At 29.2% G+C, this 11563-nt stretch overlaps 1 non-coding gene across 1 annotated transcript; it reads right to left on the bottom strand.

Moving 5' to 3' along the window:
* Positions 1-10374: 10374 nt before the first annotated feature.
* Trnal-uaa lies at positions 10375-10455 on the bottom strand. Its single transcript has one exon. It is a non-coding gene; the product is annotated as a tRNA-Leu (tRNA).
* Between the last annotated feature and the right edge of the window lie 1108 nt (positions 10456-11563).

Below are 11563 nucleotides of genomic sequence, written 5' to 3' on the forward strand. Positions count from 1 at the left end.
TTTTTGAAACCACATTTGTTTAAGATTTATAAATTCTATGTACAGTTGTTCATAGTACTCAGAAACTCAAACAATTTATCCCCATGACTTTTTTTTTTATAAAACGAAAATTATCAGAGTTAGAGCATTTTCAAAATCCAAAAAAAAAAAATGAACATTTTAAGACAAACAATGGATGATATGAAGAAAATTCAGTAGAAGAAAAACTTTGCTTTTTGAAAGCCCTACAGGACTATGATAACAACTTTTTTAATTTTGTTGAAAAGTTGAACATTCCAAATTTGATCGTACCAAAAATAATGAAAAATCCAAAAATTCCATTTTTTTTGTCAAACTATGGAAGATACGAAAAAAATGAAAAAGCTCAAATTGCGCGCCCTGGAAAGAACTACAAATTTATTGTGAATCACTTTTCGATATAAGCTACGAAAAAAATGAGATAAAACTTGTTCATCCAAAAAAGAGCTACAATTTTTGATAGGACACGTAGATTATGCTTTAGTCGTAAAAAATAACATTCTAAATAAAAATATTAAATTTGTTTGAAAAAATGACACAAGGTATGAACTTAAATAACCAGACAACAGTTGTTCGCATAAAAATATCTATAAATTTATTATTCATCAGCTTTCGATAGGACGAGTACATTTTCTTTTAATCGTAAAACATAAGATTTAAAATTAAAAAATTAACTTTTTGGCAAAAGCACAGAAAAGACGAACGAGGACATAGGCTCCTATATAAGACTCTATATAGGTTCCGGTATTAGACCCTATGCAGATGCGCAGTAGTTTTTATTTAATCGTAAAAAACAATATCAAACATTAAAAAAATTTATAAAAACAAGGAAATAAGAATTAGTATGATTCAATTTTTATGCATATTATGAATTCTAATAATATATATTTATTGAAATGAAACATGTTTCAGAGCAGCTTAGAATACAATTTAAAGCAAAATAAGAAACAAATACAAAAATAATCATGATAAATACAATTTGTTTTTTATTTTGCAATTTTTTAATAGGTAATGCCAGGCAGAGTTACATAAAAAATGTATAATAAGTGATATAAAAGTGTTGTGTATAATGTAGAAAAGTTGACATGTTGGACAAAATCGAGTGCGAAGCACGAGATACATGATGAGAATGTTTTCGTTAAAACCAAAAGAGCTTTAACAAAAGAAAATCAAAATCACAAAATGCAGTTGTCGGTGCGTTCACCTTTGATTTTAAAAGGTCCGTGCTCGAATTCGGAGGAAATGCAAAGACTAAGCGCGGAGTGTGATTGCCATCAGTCGCGTGCCGTAGGTGCGCTTAAACTCTCGAGCTCAGCTTTTTTAACGAAAGAGAATTCACAATCACAAAATTACAGTGGTGGATGTTTTGAGTCTTAATTTTTAAATGTTTGCGCAAGAATGTGCGAAAATATAAAGACCGAGCGTAGTGCCCGCGTAGCAGGCCGATTTTTTTAAATATTTAAATATGAAACTACGACATTGTGAAATTTGAAATTGAAAGCCTTTAAAAATTAAGAAACTTCATACCAAATATTTCCGAACGACGTCGTAAAAAATAGTGCATTTTGAAATTATACATTACTATTTTCAAAATTCAATAATTTTAATCTAAAATGTAAAATTAATAACTTTAAAATCAACAGTAAGGCTTTTACATGCACATTGACGCCAGAATTGAGCACATTGACCACATTGACCACATTGACCTGGCAGAAAAAGTCGCGGGACAAAAACACGGGAAAAGCGAACAAAACATACGAACTTCAATTTGTACTGTTAACAAAATTTTTAAATATTAGGCTTACCATTTTTTTTAATAATAATTAAAAATGATTCATTTTGAATTAAGAGCGTCTGAAATTTCGAAAAAAGGACAATACTTCCAATGAAATAAAAAGGAACTGAACTGGTATCATTTCTTAAAAAATCGTTTCAAATTTGATTCTTTAAATTTAAAGTGTTGGAAACTGAAAAATTTGTAAACGAAAGCTCTCAAAATTCTTAAATTTGAGACTAAAATTAGGCAATTATACAGCATTAAAATCTTTTATTTTTAATTCAAGAATCTCGGAATTGAATGATTTCAGAAGAAAATTTCGAAAATATATCAGTTTCAAAACTTTAAGAATTGAAACATTTTCAGTTTAAAATTTTCAGAACAGTATTATTTAAAATTAAAAGTAATTGAAAATTTATTATTTCTTTAATCACAGGGGTTCAAAATAAAAAAATTTTCAACATAAAAAATGTTCAATTTGAAGCGATTAAAATTTTATATTTTGCATTTTAAATCTAAATCTAATGTTTCAAAGCAAAATCTGTTAAAGCTTTAAAATTTATAACTATTAGTATTATATTGAAAAAATTAAAATATATTTGAGAAATTTTTATAAAGCAAACAAATTAATTCTCCGTCATTGTCACCTTCAAATTTTCAATTATAAATCTTTGAAATTGTATTCTACTAAACAATATTAAAATGAAAAGTAATTTTATATGGGAAGCATTACACATAAAAAAAGGTTTTACGCCAGAACGTTGAAACGTAAGCGAAACCGAATTTCATTTAAACCTGCAAAAATTTTAGTCGCCAAAAATTGTGATATTATATCTTATATATAAAAACCCCCTTAAAAATATGAATTATTTTATGTAAGTAAATTTCAATCATTTGAAATTTAAACTTTTTCAAGTGATTAATTATACTTTTAAAAATTAAACCATTTTCATTCTGATTGCGAAATTAAAACTTATAAAAGGGAGACCGGTGAATTGAGTGTCCTACTTGAAAATTCAGAACCCTAAAATTGTAACCATCCAAAATTAAGAAATTATTAAATCACAAATAATGCAATTTTATTAATTTTTAACTTTAAATGTAACTAAGGACAGGGATTTAGCGTCCTTTCTCAAATGAAAGTAATGCAATTGCATTATTTAAACAATATAAGAAATATAATGGGGCAGAGAGATGTACCCTTATACAGTTTGGGCATGCTGGTGCTCAACAAAAAGTATGCAACCCAGCATACAGGCCCATAAGAATAGTATTGGCGTGTAAGACGGGTTGCATACTTTTTAGTAAGTCCCAGCGTATCCACCTTGTATATTTTAAACTATTTAAAAAAAATCAGCACAATATATTTATTTTGATCATTAGGGACTGTTCAAGTATTACGTAAAACTTTCTTCTTGTATTTACCCCCCCCCCCCTCCCCCACGTAACGCCTTTTCTATAGGAAGTATATGTAACTGTGACATAGGCGTCGCACTACAGCAGACCCCCTCTAGACGCGTTACGTTTTACTTGAACGGTCCCTTATAAAGCCACAAAATTTAATAACATGTAATGTCATTGCTGAATTTTTTAATTAAAATATTTGTTAATTTTGAATGATTTCTTTTTTAAATCTGCAACTAAAAATGTAACAAATTTGAGACATTGCATGGCAAATTAAAAATATAAGAAAACAATACACAATCAGAGCGATATGTTTGTTTCGAATGTTTAAAATTGCACAATTAAACACAAAAAAAATGAAAGATAAACTTTACATTGATTCCAGGTGAAAAATTCACCACAAAAATAAATTAACCTTGCCAGATAAACTTAACATGAATGGAAGATAATTTTCGATTTATAAACTGGCCTGGATAATATTTCGTTCGTGGATACAAAATATCCGTTGATACAACGTTATTCCAGTAGAAGCCTCAAATGTGAACTTTTTAATTCGATTTTTTTTTTAATTGAGTTAAAAATCTTTAATATTTTGGATCATTTTTAAATTAAAAAATGTCCAATTTGCAAAGCCTGGTTGTAAAATTTTCTCATTTATAAGGATTGAACTTTAGAAATTATTGTCTCAATTTGAGATTGTTTTCAGTTTATTCTGGAGCAATTTTCTACGTTTAAACTTGAAACAAAGCAAATGAAAAATGTTTAATTTAAAATTAATAAATTTGTAACTACTTAAATTTGAAATAAAAAAAATAGAATACGTAAATCTAAAATTATGAAATGTATAACTGACTGAAATTGAGAAATTTCTCAATTTCTCAAATTTTCGAAATTAAGCATTTGAAGCAAAAAAACGTTAGTTTCAACATATTGATTTTATTAAATGATGTTTTAGAAATGTGCAAGCAAAACTATAATTTCAAATTGAAATTATGGAAATTTTAAAGATGAAAAATATAGGTATTATTAATACGTATCATGAGTATAAGTATTATAAATTAAACAATTCCAAATTAATTGAAAAAATTAAATCATTCTTAAAATAGGATTTTGAATCTACGTCGTTAAAAAAAATGAATTTTTCAATTGTGCCTCCCAATTTTGTAAGTTCAATCATTTCAATATACAGTAAAAAATTAATAAATAAAAAATGAATGATAAAGAATCTCTTTTGCAAGTGGAATAACTTCATGTTAAAGAAAATTTTGTAAGATGCCAAACTGAGGTTTACTGATAAATTGTCACATTTATACAATATAAAAAGATTTGGAAATAAAAACAACACACGGAATGTGTGTTTTCTAGAAGTCACTACGGCACGTCCCGGAAATATTAATAAAAAAAAGCTCAAAACGCCGTGTTTGCGTAGATTGATCCGCAGAATTACATTTTAGAGGAAAATGTTGACATCGAAATTTAAGTAGAGAAATTTTGAGAAAGTAAAAAAAAGAAACTTCTATCTTTAATAGGTGCCAAGTGATTAAAAAAAGATTAGATTGTGAGAAAGAATACGTAAATGATGACAGAAAAGAGGTTACTGTGAAGGAAATTATGCGCAAAACTTAAAGAAATATAATCTTCTAGCCTGCATGGATCACGAGTTATGAATCTTCAATCAAACAAAAAAACACACATTTTTTTCTATTTTTAGCTGTTTCTTGATAAAAAAGTTTTTTTAATACAACTCGTATCGTTGCAAATCCTACAGAAAAGCGGTGAGAGGATAAATTATAGAAGGCTAAATCTTGTGTAAAAAATTTTTAAGATCTTATAGTTAATGAGATATGACCATATGTAACTTTTCCCCTTTCCATTTTGAAGACTCTGTATTTACCCGAAAATATACTGCAGCCGTAATTGAGCACTTTGGTGGCATATATGCATTTGTAGTTCTTTATAAAATACACTTTTTTCTTATTTTTCATTGAAAAACAATTAATTGTTTAACTATTGTTTAAATAATTCTCATCACACTATGAATTGTATGCATATTTTATGTATTGTCTTTGTCAAAATTACTTCCAGAATATTTGTTGTCGAAAGTGCATGAAGAAAGGTATATAAATCAACTGGTTTTACATGTTTTTTTTTATCATTTATGAACAATTGTATTGAAGGGAATATTTTTATAACGTTGTATTACTTTATGTAAAGCTGCCTAAAATTGCTTAATTAAACATAGCAGAGGAAACAATAATTGTCCATCGTAGACAATAAAAGAATACGCAAACAAATTAATTACGTAATTATGCAATTGATTACAAAAAATTCAATAATTGACTAACTTATTAAATGATTCACTGATAAATTACCAGACGGTTTTTTTTTAGTAGTTTCCCTAATAGAAAATTGAAAATCATTATTCGAAACACTTTTAAAATAAAATAATTCAATGTTGTAAAACTGATCCCTTCCATGCTATTTTTCTAAATAATGAACAAACAATGTATTAACGGTTAATTTATATCTTTTTCTCGATTCATATTATAATAGCAGCTATTCTGAAAGTAATTTTCACAAAGAAAATAAATAACCTATGCACATAATTAACAGTGTAAGAAATATTATTTAAAAAAATGGTTTAATAATTATTCCGAATGAAAAGGGTCAAAATTTAGTGGCCATAATTCGTGACTCGTAGAAGTTGAAACATCTGTTATTTATTTTTCGCAACATTTAGCCCTCTATTATTTATTTTGTTACCGATTTTCTATATGGTATACAAGAAACGAGCAGTACACACGAAGTACAGTAAAACTCTTTTATAGCGGCGATTTTAGGGCTGACGGTGGGTGGGAACTAACTCATTGTAGCCCGCTCCGCTTTTGTTTGTTTACGCTTGACTGCTCGCCTGAGTGACAACCGCAAATCCCGCGCACCCTGAGTAGCTCATGTTACACCTTTATGAGGCGCGGTATCAATTCTCGGAAAGGTTATAGAAGGGAGGGCTATTGAAGGGTCTCACTGTATTTAGAAAAAAAACTGAACACGGGAAATTTTGCTGAAAAATAGTTTAAAAAGTGGCCAATATTAGGAAGCTATAACTTGTGACCTATTGGGGCTATAACTATTTTTTAGAATAACTTGAAATTGCGTCGACTTTAATTAAAATCCCGAACATGTTTTCTGAAAATTATTAGGTTCCAAATTACAGATAAAAACTTCAGAATTAGTTTTTAGCCTTATTTTTGAAAAAATCTGTGATAAAAGGTTTTTTTTTTAATTTTCTCAGAATTTTCCCGAGTTTAATTTTGCTGTTAAAAATGTTGCCCTAAAATGCAATAGAGCGGGTCAGTTTACGTAAAAACATTTTTTTGAACTTCTTTTTAATATATTTCGCGAACGAGTCGCAATCATTTCTAGAAAACTTAAAACTTTCAGCAGGATCCCTCAATGTACCGTTTTAGCATAAAGACGCGCATTAACTACTTAATGGGGTGAAAAATTACCAGATGCCTAGACTATAATTAAAGGATATGTCAGTGACTTTAGGAAACTTTAGTGAATTGAAATTGATTCGATTATTTCAGGATGTTTCAAAGAAATCAATTAACTTCAGAAGACTTCGGGTGATTTGGGGATAAGTGTACCCTTGACGTCACGAGTTGTCAATATCAACGACTCGTTATGGTGTTCCTTTTTTTTCTTTAAGAAACGGAGAGAAGTAAAAATAGATTCTGCAGTTGTAAATTCTTTTTAAAATAGGCCCTGCTTATTCTAATGACTGACTTGACATGGCAAGGCAGGATTCAAAAGTTTGGCAATGGTCTTCACATTAGTAGTATAAGTTATTATAGCTAAACTATATAAAGGAGCCGCGCCCATCTATAATTGGCTGATTTTCGAATCAGCAGCGTCCTAACTCTTGACAGTTCTTGTAATTTGTTCCTGCAAATATCAGCTCCTTAGGGCCTTTTAGGTCATTTGGGCTGAATCCGCGTCGCTAAAGTGTAGTGCGTGTGGTCTGGCTGGACCGAATCGGAGGCGTTTACACGGACTTCGGATTAGGGGAACCGCTTTTGTAAAATTCATATTGCATTTCATTCTGAAGGAATATAATTATACTGTAACGTAATACGAAATTAGCTATGGATATGTGACCCTTTCAGTGACGTGGCTTCGCACGATTATCTCTCGCCTGGAGATTCGTTTAAGGGTCGAAGACTTTTACGGGACATTTTTTCCTTATACGATTATTGCTCCATAATTCCCGATGTTGTTCTGTTAGTGATACCAAAAAGAGCTGAATCTGCGATCGGAGACCGCCGATGCATTTCGACTTTACGGGTGAGCGAGACCCCCTGATTATTTTTAATGTTTTTCATGCACGTGAATACAGACCTGTTTTTTTGCAATATGTGCATATTAATAGGAAGATTTTTAATCAATTTTTTTAGAATAATCTCATTATTTTTAAAGTATCATATCTCCTAAACTGCCGTGCATAACAAGAAAGCAATAACTTCATTTCAGATTTAATCCCCTGATTCAAAATTATTTCCAATACATTTAAATAGAAAACAATTATGAATCAGGGGAAAATTGTCTCCTGATTCAGAATCGTTTTCTATTTAATTACACTGAAAAAAATTGTGAAACGGGGGACCAAATCTGAAATGTAGAACAGTTACCGCTTTCTTGTTTTACACAGCATTATAATTGATATTGATAAAAAATATTTTCCAGAAATTGTTTGAGAGCAATTTTCAAGTAGATTAATGGAAAAGTTACAACAATTGTTTCGACTCGTTATAAAAGGGAAAACATTTAAATATTTGGAACAAGTTCAATGTAACGACGGTAGTTGAAAGGGCTGATTCTGGCAGAATTGGTTCGAAGCGGCATCTGTGGAGGAAACCGTGAACTATGTGCGATATATCATATGGACATGGTAACACAACAGGGATGCACATACTCGTGGGCGCGTAGATAATACAGTCATAATATATTAGATTTCTTCTATACCGACGCTAAGACATGCCGCCTTTTCCAAGCTTTTACTCCTGAAGGACGATGGCGCACCTATCCGGATCAATCTCAAACTATATAAAAAATTTAAATTCTCTTTTACAAATGAAAAATTCTCTACTATATATTGAACTTGTAAAAATATTTTCTAAATACTAGGCGTAATGGATTTAATATCCACCTAACTCACTCATACAATTCCAGAGAGTACAATTAGTAATAAAGATGTTGCCTAAAATTGAACGAAACCTTATTTATATAAAAAAGGACATATACTAAGTGGAACTAGTTATTATTTATCACTGTTTCAAACTGTAACCTTTTCTTAGTTAGTTTTGCAAAAGGAATAACTCTCTGTAAGTATACTGAGGGAAATAGATAAAGCTTGTTTTTACCTGTATTCAGGGCTTTCACCATTAGTCACTAAACTTTCTTAAATCACTTTTTACTCACTTTTTTAAAGTTTAATCGAATTGTCTTAAATACCCTTTAATTATTCTAAATACACTCTTATTTTACTCAAATAAATGGGATACTTTTTTAAAATTGTTTTATTCAATTTAATTGAATCAACTTAGATGCACCTAAAATTCAATTCTCTTGAATTCGCCCTCATAAACGTGTCTTGAATTCTTTTTAATTATTCTGAACGTGATCCAATTCACTTAAATCAGTGGAATATTTTTGAATTTTTCAAATTTTTTTAAACTCATTTTAATTCATGTGGAATTTACTCAGAATTCTGATTAATTTGTCCTAAACCCGTTACTCATTTTTTATTCTTTGTAATTCTATTATATATTTAAATTTCGCTGAATTCTTTTATATTCACTGAAATGAGTAGTTTCAATGAGTAAGTTTTCCATTTTAAAATGTATTGATTGATTTGTATTGTTACTAGTTCCGAATTCGTTACTTATTGAAAATAAGTAACTTCGTTACAAAAAAAAGTAACTATAATTACTGTAAATAGTTCAAACAAACGAACTAATATTACTTCCAATCACTGATAAGTATATAAATGGCATATTTTAATTGTGCATTTCGAAAAAATTAGGTTGCATCAACAAGATTTTTGTTCTTTCAACCATAGAATATGGTTATTATATGGACAAGAAAATATTTGGTTGAAGCATCTAATTTTCTTGGTTATTTCGACAAAATCTTTTAGTAGATGGAGTATTTGGTTGGTTTAATAAAAAATTTGTTGGGTCAATTAAATATTTAGTTTACTTAACAAAATTTTGTTTGATTCACCCAAATTTTAATGCATATCCAAGAAAGCAGTTCTTTTAGTTTAAGAAAATTTTGTTTATGTGCGTTCTTGTATTTCGGCTAATTAATTAGTTGGAAGGAAATATATAATTATGTCAAACTTCATGAAAGCAGACATGATTTCTACTTACCCACGTAATTCAGCTGAAAATAGCGATGACCTAATCACGTTCTATGCACGATTGAAGCACTGTATTAGTGCATTTGCACGAAACCTATTTCGTGTGCACAGTTCAACTTACGACACATGTATTTATAAAAATTCTCACTCACACACATGTGGCTAATAACTTAGGGACAAATTATAATATTCTCAAAGTTTTTTTATACATACGTTGAAAAGCGCGAGTTGTAAGATGACCCTTCCACGAGAGGAAACTCGGCAGTCATTGGACTATCGTAAAAAAATGTGACACGTACATGATCCTTGAACAAATGCTTGGCGGCGAATTCAAACCATACAAAAAAAGCTCTTGTTCGAAGGAATAATGCATTTTCAAGTGTGCATTAATAATTGAATATATTATATTTATTATGAAAATTCAAGTTTTGCATATTTAGGAAATACCATTATAAATGTAGTATATGTTTTTCATAAGAAATCTTTTTGAGAATATTCCCAATATTTAATACTTTATTCATTTAAAAATTTGTTTTGCTTTAATTGTTAATTTATTTTGTTAGAACAAGGCCTGATATTTTTCATTCCAATTTATTTGACTTAGTTTGATTTTAAATTTTAGATTGCATCGTTTATACTAAAAATTATCGACAGAGTATATGGTATAATATCTGAATTTGTAAAAAAAAGTTTAAAATGCATAATTGTATTAAACAGTAATACCAGTTCTGTTAAAAATTTAAAAAAAAATTGCTAGGTGTGGGATTCGAACCCACGCACTTAATGTACCAGAACTTAAACCTGGCGCCTTAGACCGCTCGGCCAACCTAGCTTTGGTGCCAACATGTGAAAAATACAGAACATGAAATGATCGCCCCAAGTCGTGTTTATCAACATCAGTAATTATTTTTAAACAAATGATGTTTGCAAAATAATTTTTCTTAAGATTCTTGGAGTTATAAGTACTTTGAAATTATAATACTCATGAACACGGCTTGGTTAATATATATTTAATCATCATTTTAATTAAGTTGTCATTCCAATTACATTAGATTCACCTCATTATTTCTGGAGGGAAAATTAACGTAAACAGTGCAAAAAATATCTTGAATCAAAGAAAATTTACATTTCAAAGGAATTATAATACTGAGTTCGTTATATACAACAATTTATTCATTATAGAGGAACAGTTTTATCTAAACCAAACGTATAAACATAATGACGCAAATCAATTATGATATTTTAGACAGTTTTCAAACAATTAAGTACTTGATTTAGTCCAATTTGATTTTAAATCCAGGAAATATTTCCTTTAAACAAATTAATTTTCATCAGGTGAAGTACATATTTGCTGTTTGTTCGAAAGATAACATTATTAATTGACTCCAGTATCGTGATTGTAAAGAATCAACCCTAATGCCAATTAAAAAGTCTTCTTTATAATGACGTAATTAATTTGGGAATATATTAATTAATTTTAAAAAAACTATTTGAAAAATTATTCCAAGCTTTTCGGTTCAACTTTTGACAATTTTCCAAGATAACTTAACAAAAATCTTCTCTAAATTTGGACGTACATAAATATCAAAGCATTGTACTGGCTGCAATATAATTTCCAGAAAATTAATTGTACTGGACGAACGGCGGAAATGTTGAACTGTTACTAAAGTGCGAAACGTAATAAAATTATTTTTAAAAATATCATACAATTTAGTCAAATACCGTAGAGACTTACACTGCCATGATAAAGTTTTTGACCACCTCTTTTTTATGATTGAATACATTCTCTTAATTTTAATTTTACCAGATCTAGAAAAATTTTCTCTTTAAAGGGTTGCTTTCTCTCGAAATTCTGTATGAAATGAGCCAATTTGTCTAGTTTTTAAGTAGATATTGCAAAAATAGGATAAATTTCAACGTTTTCTTGCATTTTTAATAAC

This window comes from Belonocnema kinseyi, chromosome 6 (assembly GCF_010883055.1).
Source record: "Belonocnema kinseyi isolate 2016_QV_RU_SX_M_011 chromosome 6, B_treatae_v1, whole genome shotgun sequence".
Classification (NCBI taxonomy): Eukaryota; Metazoa; Arthropoda; class Insecta; order Hymenoptera; family Cynipidae; genus Belonocnema; species Belonocnema kinseyi.